We start from the raw sequence: 21,016 nt of genomic DNA on the forward strand, positions 1-21,016 counted from the left end.
ATGGCTACACCATAAAAATCATATTAAAACAGAAATCACATGATTAAATAGAAAAATGTCATCAATCTCAACCCAAATCATGAAATAGCACCAATAATCATCACCTCAACTCACATAAGTTACTAATTAAACATTATTGGAAGGAAAAGAGTAGTTCCTTAGTCACTCACCTTATAACACAAGAAAGGAAGCAATTCAACACCTTATCTTTCCAAACAACTTCACCAATCACCTCAAAATCACTAAGTGGAGGAGTTTTATGGAGCAATTACAAAATTAACCGGTTGAAGTGGAAGATTGAGCAAGTTTGGAGCAAAATTTTGGAGAGGTTTTCTTTTCTTTTCTCCTTAGAGAGGGCCGGCCATGAGCTTGCAAATTTTGGGGATTTTTGGGTCAACTTTTTGAGTTATTTTGATAAATTGGTAAGAGAATGAATAGTGGTAAAAAATGGTAATGAATCTCTAAATGACACTTGTCACTTTCAATAATTGTTTACCTAACTTTTGTCTCTCTTACACCAATCCACTTGGTAATCTCTAATTATCTCATAACACCCGGTAAATTAAATCCACTATCCAAAACTTAACCTAATTGACCGAATTTTTCCGAACTTTCCGTACCAGCGGGTCCCACGTCAGATATATACTCTTAATTTCTTAAAACCTAACTACTACTAGAAAACTCACCTAAAAACTATATTTACGTATAAAAATTATCTAGAAACTTTTTGAATAAAGAAAATGCAGAAAACATGCCAGTAACCCGAATAAAACCTAGAAACTGGGAAAAAATTACTGGTTCTCACAAAATGAGGAGAGACGGATCATATGAGATTAAAATATGAGGTTGTGAACCACTTTACTTACACTTAGGATTAAAAATTATAAAATTATATAATGAACCCTTATTTTTTTAATATTTAGATAATATATCCTGCGGGTCGGATACCCGTGGGTTTTTATTTTGTTGATCCGTATCCGTATCCATTTTTGCTAGTACCCGACCCGTGTCTGTCCCGCTAAAAAAAATAGAATCGGATATTCTATTTTTGGATCGGATTGGATCGGGTTAGTCGGGTTTCGGATCGGACCGGGTTTTTTGCCCACCCCTAGTTGCCCACCCTGTTGACCGAGGGTTGATTACCACATTTTACCAAAATGTTCCTGAGAGTGAGAAGAGGTAAAATAGAGAAAGAATTTGGCATGAAATATTCTAAATTTTCATGATACAACTTAGCACTATTTCAACATTTGTTTGCTTATTTGAAGGCCTAACAGGTGTCATAATTTTTAACATGTCAACAGGATATGAACTCCTCATGTTATAGAGATTCCAGATATATTAGCCAAATTTGTATTGAATTAAACACCTTAATTTTGTGGTTATTCTGTTTATTATTCCAAAAGAAAAGCCTGCCATATTCACTTCTCTTTCATGCATGATGCTCTATCCATTAGCCGTAACACCTCAAATCGGGGAACGAGCTATAGGAACACCCTTTTAAGAATTCAGGGGGCAAAAAAAAATATACATTTAATAGTCACAGCAGGTTAAAAGTATAAAAACATGAAAGTTTGAGGGCCATTTAGGTATTTTGCCCTTCTAATACTAACTGGTATTCATCTCTAATGTGTTAATTTTAGTGCTTTGCGCAACCTTAATGTGCTATTCATCCTATGATTAGCGCAATTTATTTTGAAACAAGACTTCGTAAGTGCCAACAAACTAAAGTAGAAGATGAAAAAAAAAGGAGAGAAATATGACTGCAACTTAAAAAAAAAAAGGTTTCTTGAGTAGATGGGGGGAAAATGAAAAGAAAGATTTCTACTGTAACTGAGTCTTGAGAATTGATTGGGCGGATTTAGTTGTTGTTAAAAGCGGATTTAAATTGTTTTTCATTTGATATTTTGTGAGGAAATACTTTTGGAACACCTTTGATCTGCAGCAACTAGTTGAGTCACAGCCAAGAAACTACAGCCATGGAAATAGAGATCATATCCAAGGAAGAAGTCAAACCAGCATCTCCAACTCCACTTCACTTGATAACCTTTAAACTTTCACTCCTCGATCAGCTTGCTCGTCATGAATATTTTAATCTTGTGTACTTCTTCTCCCCGATGAATCAAAGCACCATCCTAAATGATGTTATTTCAAAAAGAAGGCAACATCTAAAGCAATCACTATCGAGAACTTTAGTACCCTTTTATTTGCTAGCCGGAAAGGTCAAAGATAATCTGCACATTGTAGTCAAAAATAGCCAAAAAAACAACATTAACTAAACTAATTAAATGTAGCTTGAGTCGTGCTTAAAAACACTGTCCTAAGAAACTATTTCATGAGGTTGAAATGTTCCCCCAAGATTAAACAAGCCTTCTTCTTGTTTATAACAAGAAGGATCAGAACTTTAGCAAGTTTCGACTAAATCCAGCAGTGAGGGAAAGAAGGAGAAGAAAAGAAGGAGAGAAAGAAAGCTGTCAGGAAGGTCTCTATTGTCAGTAGTTGGTGTGTCTCTAAAGTGGGAGCACAGTTCTTTTTTATAGGCAGTAGAAAGTGTACGTTGGTGAGAAATAATATCAGATAACAAAAAAAATGTGGCTAAGAGTAACATTTAATTTATTATGTAACTGAAAGTAACGTTAAATTTATGTTAATAGATAGTAACCGATGAAATAAAAGGGAACGTTATGAAACGAAAGGGTCAAATTTTGATTTGAAAAATATAAAGTAAAATGTATTTTTGGTCGCAGTAAAACTCACTTGGACCGCATTTAACCAATGTGCAGGGAGGGAAAATCCGTCAGTTTGAACTGAAATGGCCCAACTCAACTTCCTTCTCATGCGCGCGAGCCCACACTAATTAGCAACTTAACACAAGCTCAATAACAAACTATGCATTATAAATGATGATAAGTCCCTTCAGTTTTTCGATTTGGGACAAGATCTTTTAAAATATCCCTTTTATTTACAACAATCTCTTTCCTATTTTAAAAGATTTTGGTCAAAACAAAAGAAATAGTCTGCTGGATTTATTTGGGTGAAAAGTAATCAGTTTGGTGTCTTTTGGACTATGAACCAAACTTGGATTGACAAAACATGACTTGCAGAATTATTGGTGAAATATGAATTTCTATGAACCAATAACTCTTGTTGTATGACAGAGATTTTATCAATCACACTACAACCCATAACTTGCTGTTATCGCGATTTTGCACTTTTAGGCCATGCGCCTATCTAGTTATTCATGAGAATTCTAAAGATTCGGCCAATAAATCTTATAGGAGTGGCCTTACTTCACTCTCATAAAGGTGAATTCATCAAGTGTATATTATTTTAAATACATCTCTCTAAAGGGATATGAATTCTTTAAGAGTTTTAAAGTCACCCTCACCATTATTAGTAATCAAAGCACTTATCTCCGGAGAGACTTAATTTTGAAATGCTTTATGGTCAATATTGACTTGTTATTATCCATATGAATCTATTTCATGGAATCACCAATCACATAGGTTGGGTTACTATCTCTATTGTCAACTTGTTGGCCTTAGTCCCATTTCCCTTGTAGTTTGAAGAATTAATTTTCTTCCTACAGGTTTAGTCAGAGGATCGGCCAAATTCAACTCTAACTTCACAAAATCAATAGAAATAATTCCATCTTTAAGCAACTGCTTTACGACATCATGTCTTAGTTTCATGTGTCGATTTTTACAATTATATGATTTATTTTTAGCAGTAGCAATTGCTGGTTGACAATCACAGTGTATGGACACAAGAGGCAACAGATACTTAGTCGTAGGAATACCAATTAAGAACTTTCTTTACCAATCAGCCTCAGAACCAGTCAACTCCAGAGCTATAAACTCTGATTCCATAGTTGATCTAACAATAATTGTCTGTCTAGCTGACTTCCATGCTACTGTTCCACCACCAAGGGTGAATACATAACCACTAGTGGATTTTGTCTCATTTGAATTTGAGATCTAATTAGCATCAATGTACCCTTTAATACAGTGGGCAATCTACAATATAAGATACCATAATTCATGGTACATCTTAAATATTTTATTAGTTTGACTAATGCAATCCAATACTCATTATTAGGATTGTGAGTATACCTGTTCGGTCCATGACTCGGGCAACTTTTCAATTAGCATGCCAACAGCAAATTTTTCAGGCAAATTTATGTCTTCATTTTTGAGGTCCTCAAGTAGCATTTGGTACTCCGTGATTTGTACTTTCATTTCTTTGTCTTCTATCATCTGCTATTGGTTGTATTTTTCCACAATAAATTTTTGTTTGGTGGCATCTTCAGCGGTGAATTTTGTTATCAAGACTTCCCAAATTGTCTTATCTTCCTTGCAGCTACAGTACACATCAAATAATTTAGGGTAAAAAATAAAAAAGTTTCCTGTGCTGAACCTAATATACAAATAAACCCCCTGTGATTTCAAAATATACAACACGACACCTCATGTTTTGAACTAAATTGTAATCCTGACGGAAATTGGTAAAATTAATGGGCACTGATGTACTGGAAGTTAAAAACAAATTCTTTGACTTAGTTTTTAGCAAATATTCTTATTGTACCCCTTAGCCCCCAATAAAACTCCCAGCGATGTTTGTGTAGAGAAATCCAACGTACTTTATGTTCTAGCAAGCCGCAACCGTTGGGGGAGCCACTCCACTGGACCTCCAAAGTTTGGAGGAGCTACGGCTTACAATGGCCACAATCCTCCAGCTATCTATAACAAACCTGGGTGAAAGTCTCCCAAGAGGGTGCACTTGGGAAGAACTTGCATAGGAGATCCACAAGGGGTCAGAGAGCAGGGAACTCCTTATTTTTCTGATAACTGAACTGATGAAAGTTCAGGTGGAAAATAAGGTAACCCAACATGCTCTTCTCATTATTATGAAGTGGAAGTTCCCCAATCGGCCTGACCCGATCTGCCCTTGGACTTTTCCAGAATAGGATTCTAATAATACAACGCCGCATTCTCTGAAAATTGAGGAACAAGAAAAGATCTATTAAGAGAAAGATTTATTCGAGAGAAAATCTTAACAGTTACATCCTTACATGACACTTCATCCCCATGGTTTCTCAATTGAGAAACTTTCTGACTTCATCTATTCTTTGCATCTAGGAGACACTCTCCTGTTTTTCAAATAGTTCTAAACAACTTTTTCTTCTTAAAAAATATGCGGGACGGCTAGTTTCTCTAGGGCGGATGCCTCTTAAAAGGGAGAACTGCGAGGAGTCCGTTTTCTTTGAAGAATTGCCTTTTGTTTATAAAAATGAGGACATTTTGGTCCTTTCATCAGTGCCCGTTAATTTTACCTATTTCCGTTAGGGTTACAATTTAGTTCAAAACATGAGGTTTCGTGTTGTATATTTTAAAATCGCAGGGGGCTTATTTGTATATTAGGTTTAGCACAGGGGTTTTTTTTTTACCCAATAATTTATTTGAAAGTGTTTGTAAAATAGTATGCCGACATACCTTATTGGCATATTGCTACGATTCTTGCGTCTTGACATCCATAGTTGCAGCTGGTTGTGCTTCTATCAGTGCGTAGGTCACTCCATGAACATCCAGTAGAGAGTGCACACGTTCTTGCCACCTTTTAAAGTTTTTATTGACAAAAACTTCAATTTTGGAGACGTCTGGAAAAGGTCTTGCCAAAGGTAGCATGACAGCAACTGAGTCGGATGTAGCTTGTGAGGCGTTAACATTGTTGGAGGCTATAGTTTCTTAGATTGTAGTCAAAAATAGCCAAAAAGCAACGCTAACTAAACTAATCAAATGTAGCTTGAGTTGTGGTTAGAAACATTGTCCTAAGAAACTATTTCATGAGGTTGAAATATTTTTTTAGAGTTAAACAAGCCTTCTTCTTGTTTATAGTAAGAAGGATCAGAACTTTAGCAAGCTTTGGCTAAATCTAGCAGAGAAGGAAAGAAGGAGAAGAAAAGAATGAGAGGAAGAAAGCTGTCAGGAAGGTCTCTACTATCAGCTGTTGGTGTGTCTCTGAAATGGAAGCACAACTCCTTTTTATAGGCAACAGAAAGTGTACGTTGGTGAGAAATAATATCAGATAACAAAAAAAAAACGTGGTTAAGAGTAACGTTTAATTTATTATGTAACTGAAAGTAACGTTAAATTTATGTTAATAGATAGTAACCGATAAAATAAAAGGGCACGTTATGAAACATTATAACTTTGTAACTGATGAAAGAGTCAAATTTTGAATTGGAAAATATAAAGTAAAATTTATTTTTGGTGGGAGGGACATCCGTCAGTTTGAACTAAAACTGCCCAACTCAACTTCCCTCTCATGCACGTAAACCCAAACTAATTACCAACTTAATACAAGCTCAATAACAAACTACGCTTTATAAATGATGATAAGTCCCTTTAGTTTTTCAATGTGGGACAAGATCTTTTGCAATATCTCTTTTATTTACAACACACATTGACTCTAATGATGATGGAGTTTACTATACTGAAGCTCGAGTAAGTATTCGACTCTCAGATTTCCTCAAAGTGCCTGAGAATGAGTTGATAAATCGGTTGTTTGCATTCGATCCAAGTTCCGTGGAAATAATGTCCCAAACTTATGTAGCCATGGTTCAAATAACCATTTTTTCCTGCGGTGGCATTCCCATTGGACTTAGTGCTTCTCACAAGATTGTTGATGGTCTCTCAATGTCAACATTTATGAGTGCTTGGGCTGCTACATCACGTGAATCCTCGGAACAAATAAATCCCAATTTTGTTTCACCTTCTCTGTTTCTCCAGTTTTCCTGCTATACTTCTAAATATTCCAAGTTATTTACGCCTGTCTCCACATTGCAATGCAAACGCCAATTAGACGAGCACAATTTTGTAACGAAGAGATTTTTTTCGACCACTTGGCACTGGATGTCCTCAAAACTAAAGCAACTACATTATCTTTGAAACCAAGTTCAGTCGCATAGCTGTTATGGGACTTCTGTGGAAATCTGCCATAGTGGCCTCACAGAAGAAGTTGAGTCTGATAATCCCAGTTAATCTAAGGACAAGATGTTCTCCCCCTTTACCAAGTCATTCATTTGGAAATATAGTTTGGCCGGCATATGCTCAAAAGGGACAGATTCCAGTCCAGAGTTGCAATTACTGGTTAACTGCACAAGGAATGCCATTACTACTATAGCTAGTGATTTTGTTGAAGGTATGAAAGGTCAGGATATGTATCTTAAGTTGATGGATACATTAAAAAATTTTGAACAACTGCTTTCTAACCCCAACAGCTCGGCTGAAGTTTTTATCATCAGCAATCTTTGTAGGACTGGTTTTCGTTAAGTTGATTTTGGATGGGGAAAGTCCGTTTGGTCTTTCATCGGCCGTGAAAACAGAAACATATATGGATCCAGAGTCGAACATATAGCATGGCTAATGGATACAAAAAGCGGTGATGGGATTGAAGCATGGGTAAACCTAAAAGAAGATGACATGGCTACATTTGAGAAAAATCCAGAGCTCCTGGCTTTTGCTTCTTTAAATCCTTGCCCCCTTGAAAGTTAGGTTTCTTGTGTATGATTGATTATCGACAAGCGTGGTTTTAGTAAAGGTTTGATGACTCGAAAATATAACTAAATAGAAGGATAGAAATCATTGTGCTTCTCCTTTCGAAGATAAGAGCAAACAGGGCAATTGCAACTAAACTGTTTAAATTAAAGCTCCCCAATTTTATATCTAGAATTTTCCTTTAGCTAAAATGATTACTCAGCTGATTAAATTGTATTTCCTTACAGCAAATAACCTACTCCTGTATTAGTTAAGTGACAGACAATGCATATGCTTTTATTAGTTGAGTATGGTGGCTGGACGGAAAGGTTTCAAATCATTGGACGAAGCTTTAGAGTTTAAACCTTTATGCTGAACAGGGCATTCCTATCTCTATCAGTGTTTTCAAAACCGGACCAGATCAGCCGGTTCGACTGGTTGAATCGCGAACCGGTCATGGCACCGGTCCAATTCTATGTTAGAGTTGACTTTGCTAGAAAATCGGTCAAAACCAGTCAACTCGTGAAAAACAGTTGAACCGGTGGTTTTTGGTTTTCAAGTTTCCCCTCTTTTTTTTTTTTTTTTTTTAAGTTTTGCAAAATGTAATTATCAAGATTCGAACTCAAGACCTTTGTAATAGAAGACCAATGTAATAACCATTGCACCATCACATCTTATTAGTTTTTTTTGATAACTTATTTATATAAAACAAACTCCCATATTTCTTTTTTTTTTAATTTTTTTTATAAAATCTTATTCTCTCATGATTCTTTCTTTTTAATATTCAACTCTCTCTCTCTCTCTCTCATCTTTTCTTTTGTCACTCCCTTTTTAATTGAACCTCTTTCGTTTTAATTTATTGATGTTTTCTTCCATCTTTTAATTTTGCTTTTGTCCATTAAATTGAAAAAAGTTAAAAAAAAAAAGAATTATTTTTCTTTAACCCAAATTATTTAATGCCACAACCACTCACTTTTATCTCATTTTTTGTTTCTTATCAAGTTTGCATTTCTATTTTCGATTCTCTTGACTTCTTTCAAACTCCAAATTTCCTTTTTTAAATTGCAATCTTTAAATCTCAAAAACGTAAATTAAAATTTAAGTTTACAATGTCTAAATTCTCATAGACGTGAATTTTGTATAATTTCAAAATATTATGATATTTTTGGGTTGGATTTAAGATTTTTTTGGTAGATAGAATTGAAATTGAGATGAAATTTATTTGTTTCAACTTATAATTTAAAAAAATTATTTTTGAAAATCTAAGTTATTCAAAAATAGTAAATTTTTCATTATATAAAGTTTTAAATTAGTCTATTGCATGTCTTATTTTGTGCATATATATTTATATAAATTATTTTTAAAAAAATTCATTGAACCGGGGTTGAACCGGTCCGATCAGTCGAATCTCGACCCTTTCACTTCACCGGTTCAATTGACGGTCCGAGTTTTAAAACATTGATCTCTATACATCTATAGAGCTCTGACGGTTTTTTGAGGTTATAGTTTTATTAAAAAGAATTTTCCAGCAAGTGGGAAAATGTGAGATTTAAGAAATGGAAAAGGGGAATGGGAATTGGGGAAGGGTAGGATTTAAGAAATGTGAAAGGAGAATGGAGATTTGAACCCAAAATTTCTAGATCCTAAAGCCTCAACCTTATCACTTGACCAATGCCACCTCAGTCTTGTTGTTTTGTAGGTGTTAACGAGTGTAAAAGTTTGAAATCTGCAATTAATTGTCAAAAGTACTCCAATGTCAAGATAGAAATTATTCACTAGCAATAGGAGGGTTACGAATAGATTTTGAAGACAATAAAAGGATGATGTAAAATAGGACTAGATTATAGGGGATTAAAGTATAATGTATACTGCATTTACATATCTTGACTACTTCAACCATGTTAGTTTCTAAATAAGGAAAATCTTGAAGTTTCAACTGGTTCGTTATAACACGATGATTTCATCAATTTGATATTTTAGTCCAAATGATGTATAACTTTTTAAACTATAGAAGAATTATGTGGAAAAGTACTAAAATACAAGACGTAAAGTGTAATCTACCCTTGCTTTTTTATATAATAAATTAAAAAGTCTTTCCTTCTTTTTTTTTAAAAAGATATGGTGTGTTAAAGGCTTCATATTGACTATTCATTTTAGCAAATATAGTTGTATTAAAGTCTTTCCTTTTTTTTTTATATATAATAGATGAAACAGTCTTCCAATTTTCTATGTTTTTACATCTGATCTGGGTTGTGCATTTTATCCATTGGGAGGTAGAAGAATTGGTAGAGAGCTCAAATTCTTCTACATTGCAATAGCTAATTTTTTTCCTTTTTAGTCTGCTAGCAAATCTAGATAGTTATATGGATGAATCTTCTGCATTTTTAAGTCCTGGTAGTTGCCTGCAGTCTTGCCTTTTCTAACTTGATTTGTGATGTTCACTACAACAAAAATGGCTTTTCCTGACATACATATGAGGACACTTGATGGTTTGTGTCATTATAGCACTTCTATCATTACACTTGTTATCAAATCAATAATTTATACTCCTTTTTATTTTATTTTATCTGATATAAGGATAATAATGTGTCTTTAGACTACCTATCATGACACTTGAAAAAATGTGAGATGCACCAAAAAAAAATTAGAACACAAAATGGCGTCGTTTGATTTTGGCGGAAGATTGCTTTGCCAAAACACTTAGTGAAATTTCAAAACCTCATTTTGCCTGCTGAAATTTTGCTTCTCTTATCTCTCTCACAAACTCTCTCTCTCTCGACAAACTATCTGTCAAAACTCTTAGCCAAAATTTTGCTTTCCCCGAAGAGTTTTTTCTATTGAATCTCTCCACAATCAAACTACCCATGTTTTCCCATTGAAGATATGTAATTACATGATAAATTTTTGCCCTAAATTGATTTTTCTTGGTTGTCTGCCTAAATCTGAAATACCAATTTTTGCCCTCCTTCTCTCTCGGCCAATTTCCTCTCCTCTGCTCCCTATCTCTGCCGTCCCGTCGCCCCATCGAAGAGGACGAGTTCAGATTCTCCAGAAATTATTTCTTAGCAAAAGAATTAGGCAATTCCGGTAAGGAATCCGGCCACAAGCTTGCAGATATCGATGTCGTCGATGAACAGGTTATACTCTGCAATTTTTCTATATGTAAATTTTAGTTGGTGGTTTCCTACAAAAAAAAAAGTTAACTTTTTGGGCCTTTTCCTTACTAAATAATGCAGGATCTAAGGGAAGCCCTGGCCAATATTGAGCAAAAACATGAGAAAGAAATTGATGAATTAATCAAAAGTTATAAGAGCTCGTATCAAGAGTGGGTTTGTGAGTTAAGCAGCGGCGGGATATAAATATATATGTAGTGTTTTTTAATTATTTTTGGGAACGTATTGATTTAGACTGTCAATGTAGAAATGTTTGGTACTAATTTTAGATTATGCTGGATAATTAACAGGTGTGGATTTGGGCTTGAAGATTTTGCTTCGACTGCAAAAATTGAGTATTCTATTGTTGTATTCAATAGTTATCTTCAGTCCATAAATCTCAAGTAGGTACGTCAACTTCACCACCCCTATATGTTTTGTATTCTATTTCAGTGCAGGATTTTTGTTGAAGTTTCAGCTAATTTTCAGAGTTTTAAGTTGATCATTGCTGATAAAGCCGTAGAACGATTAGGCTTTACAAGTCATAGCTTGCTTTATTTGCTACCCGTATGTAGACTTGTATAATTTACTTTAATGCTTGTAATCACTGGGAACTGATTCAGTTTGTTGAGTGTTATAAGAAGTACTGGTAGGCTTTGGCAATATAGGAGTCTATCAATAATAAGTCTTACATGATATTTGAGAGGCTTGAGTCATGGGGATTGTTGCTTCTGATGCATCTGCGATGTTGAATTAATAATACAATTAGCACTAGTTTATCATGCTAGTTGGATAGCAGTTAAAAGTTATCTTTTCATGTGAGAGAGTATATAGACAAAATGCCAAAACTTTAATTTGTCTCCTTGTCGTGGTTGCCTTTGGTGAGGTTCTGACCTGATTTTGCATGAACGAAAGTCTCAGCCAGGAGATAATCCTTGAATCATATAGTTATTCTGATATCAAAGGGAAGCAAAATAGTTCTCTCTATTATGCTTCATTGAATCCCTGAAATAGCATGTTAAACTCATAAATTCCAGATTCTGCTGCCTGTGATTTCACTTTCACTCCAGTTTTCTATTCTGCATCACTGGAAAGAAAGTATAGCAGCTTATATTGAATCAACTCCTTTGACCAGTTGTCTTGCAAGATATCTTTCCCTCATTTCCTTCCATTCATCAAAGACAAGACCTTCCCCAAGAACTCTTAGACCTTTGTCCTCTGGAGGAGGCCTTTTGCGTACCTCAAGCTTAGCCTCAGCCTCTGCTAGTTGACGATTCAGTTTTTCGAGTGCAGGGGTAAGATGATCAGGCTCCAGGAAAATAACTCGCAGAATCTGTTCAACTGCAACTTGATCCCTTTGCTCATCAAACAGCTCTGGTACATAATCCATGTCACCTTTTACTTTCAAGCTCATGATCTTGAACCTGACCCTGCTCTTTAGACCATCCAGCTTGTCATTGGACTCTGGAGGCTCCAAGAACTTGAAAATATTTCTTAGAGATGACTTCTATTTTGAACTTAAAATAGAAGTCATGTTTTTTTGGAGTATATATGCTTGCTTTTAGTGGTCAACTTTAGTGTTTTCTGATCTGTATTTAGAATGTATCACTGCTTGCAGTGTTTTCAACCACTTGCTTGACGATAGCCCATTGCCTGCTAACGAGACTTCTTCATCAGTGCTTGTTGCAACCTTTTCCAGTACACACTCACTAAATGGAAAAGGATCTACAGGAGGTGGAAAACTGAGTGGAAATGGTGAAGTAGAGAAGGGGCTGCTGACGCTAATTTCCTCAGATGCTCCTGGACTTCAGGTGTTGTAACCTATATTTGGACTTTTTTTTATGATCAGTAGGTAGGTTGCAACAATATGTACTAATTTCCTAGATTCCTTTTTAACTGCTTATACATTTTTTCTACATTTCAACCAGATCATTTTTGGAATTGTAATGCTTCAACACTTTGTTTTCTTTGATTAATTATCCACCAGTTCTTTCCTATGATTTCCACGTTTGTGACCCCAATGGCCGCTGGTACCTAGCTGATAGTGGCTCTGTTCCTGGGGACCTTTTACTTCTCACAGGCAAGGCTCTCAGCCATGCTACAGCTGGTCTAAGGCTTGTGGCTTCACATCGCTCTGCATTGGATATCCCTCCAGGAACTTCTAGTGGCGGAAGGTAGATATTGGTGCTTAAGTGTAATTTGATAGTTGCCCAAGAATGTCGTAGGTTGAAGAAATTTCTCAACTGATTAGTACACTTCACCCTGCAGGACATCTCTCGTCTTTAGGCTCATGCCACAAGGCGATGCAATACTTGATTGTTCACCAATTGCAACGGCTGGTCATGTCATTCCTCAGAGTTATGTGCCAATCTTTGTAACCCAGTTTATGGATGCTATAACAGTACTTGTTATGTGCCAATCTTTGTGACCCAGTTTATATGCCAATCTCTGTAACCCAATTTATGTGCCAATCTCTGTAACCTAGTTATGTGCCAATCTCTGCAACCCAGTTTCGATTAGCTATGTTAGTAATTGTTGCTAACTCTTAGTTCAATAAATGATATTTGAGCATTAGTTTCTGTCTTATGTTATGATACTTGAATAACTGGGAACTAAATCTTAGACAACCTACTGTAGGTGGCAGCATCTGAAGCAGGTGGAATTACTCAAGGCATGGGGGCATACAAGGTACAAGTACCTTTTGATGGCAAGCCACAGACTTGTGTTTTCCTTGACACCCCTGGGCATGAGGTAATTAATGATGTAGCACTGGTTCTAACTTTTAACTGCTTATTCATGCAAGTTTTTTTTCTTTTTTTAAAATTTTTATGTCAAATGCTCTTCTTGGAGATTTTGCAGACATATCTTAAAAGGCCTTTGTCAAGATGAATTATCTAACATAACTGTAAAAATGGTTGGATAGGCATTTCGAGCAATGAGAGCTCGTGGAGCCAGAGTAATAGACATTGCTGTTATTGTAGTTGCTACTGATGATGGAATTCGACCTCAAACAGAAGAGGCCATTGCTCATGCCAAAGCAGCTGGAGTGCGAATTGTTATTGCTATAAACAAAGTGCGCTTGCATTTATTCTGAGATTTTCCACTGTGTGTTGGCTTGTATATCATTTAGTCTCATTTGCATTCTGCTTTGGATGTATGAAACATGATGACAAATCTCCTCTTGCTTATGGGAGTTGGCATTTTTAGTTCTCATAGTCACAGTACTGCTCAAGTTTGATGTTTCTAGATTTTTACATCATAGCATATTATCTTATATGCATTTTGTTCTTTGGGATAATTTTAAAAGTCCTTTGGGTTTCTGATTGACGGAATGTATAGCAGGGAACATTACCTGCAGGTTGCTTCTATCTCAAAAAAAAAAAAAAAAACTCCTGACAATTAAAAGTGTCAGCATAGAATTCGATATTCTAATATTGTACTATACCTATCCTGACACTTTCAATTATCAAGAAAAGGGATTTTTGTTGGCAGATGGGATGTTATAACAGTATAGTTTTCCTAACATGTTGAATAGTATGAGTCTATCCCCACATTGGAAGGGACAACACTCGTCCTAGGTGTGAGGATAGATAAAGTGTCAGGTTAGATTATCTATACTGACACTTTTAAATGCTGTTAAAGGCCATTTTTGTTGTAGTGGTTGTTGTCCACCTTGAAGTCTCATCAGTTGCAAGGATTGCCTTTCTAATTTCATCTTGTGATATATTGTCAATATTAAGTCTCCTAATTCTCGGAAATTGTGTTTGCTGAAAAGTCTATGCAATGGTATGGAGTTTTACCCTTCTTAAATCTAGTAATTATCCTGTCCATTTCGGTGTCCTAACTATCAATAACTTGTGGATGAGCTTTTTCCTTGTTTTCTTGATATAAATTCCTAAGCTTTGTGGCCATTTTCAGCCTTCTTGAATAAGTGCAAAATTTGCAAGTCTCAGAGAACAGGAGTTTTTCTTTTCATAAGTCCCTTTTTGTGATTGTTTATTTTTGCCCCCATCTCTCGGTAGTCTAGATTAAACCAACGCTTAAAAAAAGGAATTATTTTAATTTACGTTTCAAGTGTTTCAATTTTCAAAGAAGGAAATTGTTATTTGTGCATATTTTGTTTCCTTTAACCTTTTCCTGCAAATCTACAATTTGCACTTATTCAATTTCAATGAGCTGATAATAAGAAGGCAATAACTTGTAGAACAAAGACAAAAAGGAAAAAAGCTTCAAATTAGAGAAACGAAGGTGCTTTTCATTTCGACTGGAACTTCAAATTTACTACATTTTTCTTCAACAAATGCTCTGTAAAGTGTGCGTTTGTGTTTGTGTGTGTAAATATGTGCTTGCATTTTTGTTTTTTTAAGTTGAAGAGATTCTTAAGTTTACCTGTTTCCCCACACAAATGTTTTCTTTAACACTAATCTTTGAGATCTCTATGCTTCACAGGCTAAGGAAAGCAGAAAAAGACATTTATAATCTGTAATGATGGAACATTAGAGATTCTCATGCAGTTCATCCCTGAATTCTATGATACAAGAGCATCATGCTCCACTATCCCATTCATCAAATTTAGGCAAGATCTGCTAATACAATGAGAAGAGATACCTCTGATTTGCATCAAAGCCGCCTTGTTCCTTATACAAGAGCAGGCCTTAAGCCAGCAGAGAATTGCAAAGTTGCTGCATAGTCACGTGCCCACAAATCGTAATGTACAATTTCCTCGAGGGATGGGGAGGACACCAATTCTGCTTGATGCTTGTTGCATGTTAGCTCCACAACCTAGAAAATGTCCAGATAGCCTATTCTGAAGAAATGGTACACCGTACATTAGACAAGGTGTACATAGCATGCAAATGACATCAAATTGATAAATGCTCCTGTCCAAGGCCAAAGTGTGAAGTGACAATCATGCTAAAATGAAAGCAAGGACCATTTACAATCATGCTCCTGTCTATATAGGCTGTACGCCTGTACTTTCCGAAGATAGATACTCAAAATATCAAACTTTCTATGTTATTGTGTGACGATTGGTTGAATGGCAAATATTAGTGAGAACGGTTAGTTGCAAGTGAAGCAGCCACAAGGAAGAAATAGAACCTTGTGGTTGATATGTTAAAAAAAAAAAAATTGAAGGAGACGTACTGCTCATTGATGAACATTTCGACAGCTTTCTCATTTGCAGCGCTGAGAACTCCAGTCATGGTCCCTCCTGCTCGCCCAGCAGCATATGCGAGTTCCATTGATGGATACTTGACATTATCTGGGGCTTTAAATGTCAGAGACCCAAGCCTGAATCATGAGTTCTCTAAGTTATATACTGTACAAAATTTGGTCAATGTAAAAGTAGAGAAGTGGAACTATCATGCATTTATGATATCAGAAAACCTTAAAATTGTTAAACAAATTCAAATGATAAACAGAAAACCAAAAGGAAAATTACTTGCAAAGATCAAGGCTTGGCCAAGTTATCTCAGAACTGTAAATTCTGTCTGGCCGGGACTTTGTGTAAAGAATGGGCAACCGCATGTCAGGCCATCGTAATTGTGCCAATATCGATGAATCCTGCAATAGAAACAAACGTATGGAAAATGTTTTAAGTCAACCACTAAGAGTAAATAACCTTGCAAAGCAAGAACCTCACTTTAGCTCAACTCTTGAGAAAATATAATGACGATACACTAGAGGGTTATACCTGTGTTTCAACCATTGAGTGGATGATAGATTGGGGATGAATAACGATTTCAATGTTTTCATAGTCGGCCACATAAAGATAATGGGCTTCAATAACTTCAAGTCCCTGCAAAGAAAAAATGCTCCATGACAGAGTTATCCAAATATTTTGGTTCGTTGGGGTTCATGCGAAAGTTCAAGAAGAAACAGTTGTCATGGTCAGGTGAGTACGCCAGAAAATCACCTTATTGAATGAGGTGGCAGAATCCACTGTAATCTTTTTTCCCATGTTCCAGTTAGGATGCTTCAACGCATCTGCTACTTTGACGTCTTTCAATTTCTTAACTGGCCAATCCCTGGTATTGATAACATAACAGATTGCAAATATCAGTTCAACAACTCCAGCAATGAGAAAAGAGAACTAAATTTCAAACACAAACAGAAACTGAGAGAGAAAACAGGAGGTGGAGTTTTTTCATTGTTCCAGGCATGAGAGCTTATTGTGCATTTTGTGTAGGAATAAAGAGATTTCTTAAAGCATTCATATGAAATTTTACAGCTGTTCACTTATCTGTAGAAAAAGAAACCACAAATATCTCGAATTTAGGTCGACCTAATACAAAACTAGAATAATGTGCAACTTAAAAAACTGCATTGATTCAGAACATTTAACTCTCAGAAGAAAAAAACTGCATTGATTCAGAACATTTAACTCTCAGAAGAAAAATATGAGATCCCAAGTTTATATGAACTTAAATTTGCACGCTGAGATTGGAAAGTTGGAGGATAATTTCTCCTAGTTATTATAAACATCAAAAGCTCCACAGGCTTTGGAAGTAAATTTAGCAGAATTTAATAAAAAGGTTGTTCAGTAACTACAAGATAATACATTTAACGATCATTTGCAAAATCTTCCATAGGAATTTATATATCATACCTGAAAGCACCCCCAGATGCTGTTAAAATGATACGTCGAAGAGCACCCTCAGGCAGACCTTGTATACACTGAAGCACATTTTAGGTCTTTTGTTAACAAGTATTTTTCACGATTACTAGGGAAATAAGGGGAAATGACAACTGAATAAACAAGATTTCGGACTTAACAATTATCAATTCAAAGTATGATCTAAAAGCAACTGGACACAGCAAAATACATAGGTGCACACCTGGAATATGGCAGAATGTTCTGAATCCGCAGGAAGAATCTTCACTTGGTGCTTGTGCGCAAGAGGAAGTACAAAAGGACCACCAGCAATTAACTTCACTTTGTTGGCCAAGCAAATGTCTTTCGCTTCTATGGCAGCCACAGTCGGCTGCAATAAGGAATAAATCATTCACACGTCAAAGGACTCGTTACTGAATCATGAGCTTCACAAATAGAACAGGAAATCCCCACGTGCAAAAGCAACTAGCAAAGAAAGCAAAATAGATGCTTACTCAAAGCGATATTAAAGCATAAGCAAGCTGAACTCTAGTCGTGTCTCAAGCAGATGATCATCCATGAAAATTAAGATTCATGTTCTAATGCAATGTTTCTTTCTTGTTTCTAGAGCCTGTCTTTTTCAATCGAGTAGTATTGTTTTCAAAGAGAGATTTCTGAGTGCTCCACTCTCTACCAATCTTAAGTATTACTGATAATCAGTAATTTCTCAAACTCATCAACTTGAAAAAAGAAGGAAGTTATCGCTCATGAAAATATGTGTCTGGGTTAAAATGCATAAGTTTTGGCATTTGTATTGCATTTGCAGCATAATCATTTCATCTAAGATGCTCTGAGGTCTGTCTGGTTAAATTCTCTACAGGCCCTTCTGGATAACCCGAGACTCTGACATGACAACTGCAAATTGTCCACAATTAGGACATGTATAAACAGTATCATGTGTTTGTGCAGACATCAATAGGATGCTTCTTCTGCGTGATTAATAATGCTTTAAAGTATGCTTTTTACAATTCAATAGTATCTTTAATAGTATAGATGCATGTGCAGCTCAGATCTGGCTACCATTGACTGGCTTTTCTTTTTCTTTTTCTTTTTTTTTTTTTACTTTGCTTGGTTTGTTGTTGATGATTGAATGGTGGTTTATTTCTCATCTATTAGAAATATAACTAAAAGTTCAAAAATACAACTAATTCCATAACCAGTATCAAAACTATAAATGCATCATCCTTCGATGGGCCACTGACTGTGCATACTAGTTATTTCAACAAAAATCTAACGCTTAAAACCCGTCTTGACGAATGCCACTAATGCCTGTAGTTGCACTAGTTAATCAAATCCTTCAACTTCTTCATGGAATGCAAAACGGCAATGACTTCCAAGGTCATCTTTGTTTATGGAATTCCATTAAAAACATATTTATGTAAAGAATTGGGTAGTATAAAACTTTAAATGATAAATATATTCATTCAAACAATAATATGTGTATTTCAACTGGAGATTATTTTGGAAAAATTTCTTTTGATTTATCTAGCACTTATTTGTGATATTATGTAGGGTTCATAGAATTGAACAGCCCTTAACATTTGAGGCGATTTGGATTCTGCCCCTTAATATTTTTTCTAAGCACTTTGCCTCCTAGATTAACAACCAAAGGTAAAGGTCTAGTAAAAACACATAATCGCCCTTAAGCTGGCGATTGCAGTTTTTCCCTACAAACTACAACTCTAGTTGCACTCTGCCCCCCAAAAGAACTTTATACTCAATTTACCTCCTAATTTATGTTGAAGGATAAGATTATCTTTGATATTTTACCTATTCACAGTGTTCTTTTTTCTCCCTTTATTTCATTTCCCTCTCTCTTTTAGTTTTTCCCTTATTTTTATCATTATTAGCAACTACTAAAAAAAGCTGCTATTTTATTGTCAATAATTTTTTAATCACAAACTCCAAGTTTTATACATGTTTGAATAATTTATTGCCCAATTAATTATGCTTTCAAATGCTGAAGACAAGAATACAGTTATGCTGTAACATTTAGTTTTTTAGTTGTCTCCAACATTCTTTCAAGTGTCAAAGGTTATTTTGTTTTTCTTTTTTCACTATCAATAGTTAATAAAAGTTTTGATGTTAAGTTTGCTGTATGTTGTAGTTAGTTTGTTACGTGGATGACAAAGCATATATAACTTAAAAATGAAAATACATAAATCTAAAAATATAAGTTAGAGGCTCTGTTTTTAAATTGGGACCGGACCGGCCGGTTGAACCGGGAACCGGCCAATGGTCCGGTCCGGTTAACTTTAAAAACCGGAAAATTCAAAATTCGGTCAAATCAGGTCAAAACCCAGGTTTGACCGGAAAAAAGACCCGATTTTTTTAACTTTTTTTTAAAGGTCAAAATGTTTTTAATATTATGTTTTGACCCCTAGGTTGTTAAAATTTATTAATATATCTCAAATATTTCATACTTTATAAATTTTGTCTTAAAGTTTGGTGTTATTTTTCAATTAAATCCATAATTTTAATTCTAAACTTGTTAATGCTCATTAAATAACATAAATTGCTATTTGATTGTTCTAATTTCTTTGTATTTTCTTGTTAAATATATTTAAAACATTAAATACATATGAATATACCTTTATTAATATTAACATGTTATTAGATATTTTACATAAAATATTTTAATTTTTAAATAATTTTTATTTATGACGTCATTCGGTTCAACCCCGATCGAACTTGGTTGAACCCATTGACCCTTGATCTCGACCGAGTCGATACCCGGTCCGGTTCTGAAAACATAGGTTAGAGGCTCAAAGGCTCAAATTAGGCAATTATCAATACTTATGTAATAGTTTTGAAGTGAATAGAGCGGATGGCATATATATATATGTATATATAATGAAAAATAAGTGACAGAAAAAACAAAACGTAATTGAAATAACAGTAGTGTAAGCTGCCTTAAAATTCTTTAGAAGGCAAACTGCAAATAAGGTTATATTTATTGGGAAATTGCAAGTTAGCATTAAAATGAGGGCAACATTTGAAATTAAGGCATTATATAACGGTCAAACCTTATTTTCACTGCCGAGGAGCTGTAAAGAAGTGCTTGGGAAATAGTACTAGGTGGCAAACTGCAAATCACCCCATTAAAGAAGTCTAATCATCCTATCATAGATGTTGAATGCTATTAACCATATGATGTATGTGAAATTAAAAAATAGTAAGAAAATAAGAAGTAATGAGAAAACATATTTTAAGAATGTCCAAAAAAATTTCCAAATAAATTCATCCTTTTTTTCTGGTTCTTTATACTTCATCCAAAGTTACTTATACATTTCTTCAAATTTCTGTGCGCAATTTAATCATAACCAATTGAATCTCAAAGTGCCCCATATCACGCCATCAAGTGCATGCCTCTAAATTCTAACTCCAACAATCATTTCTCAATGGTGCATGAGAACTCAAATGGGTAAGAAATTGGCCTCTGGACTTCACACAACATGGGCCAATTCTCCAAGCCAAGTTTTATTAAGGGAAAATCGCATAAATGGTCCATCACATATTATAATTGTACTTTTTTTTATCCATTACTTTCAAAATGAAGTAAATTCATCCTTCACGTTTCAAAATGTACATTTTGTTCCTTACACTCATTTCAAGCGCTTTTTGGCTAGGAAATGTCATGTGCCACCACGTAATGATAATTTCAAGGGCAAAAC

General features: G+C 35.1%; 1 pseudogene; it reads right to left on the reverse strand.

Annotated features, from left to right (window-relative positions):
* Positions 1–15,129: 15,129 nt before the first annotated feature.
* LOC140004691 (1-deoxy-D-xylulose 5-phosphate reductoisomerase-like) lies at positions 15,130–17,694 on the reverse strand (annotated as a pseudogene).
* Positions 17,695–21,016: the final 3,322 nt, after the last annotated feature.

This window comes from Coffea arabica, chromosome 4c (assembly GCF_036785885.1).
Source record: "Coffea arabica cultivar ET-39 chromosome 4c, Coffea Arabica ET-39 HiFi, whole genome shotgun sequence".
NCBI lineage: Eukaryota > Viridiplantae > Streptophyta > Magnoliopsida > Gentianales > Rubiaceae > Coffea > Coffea arabica.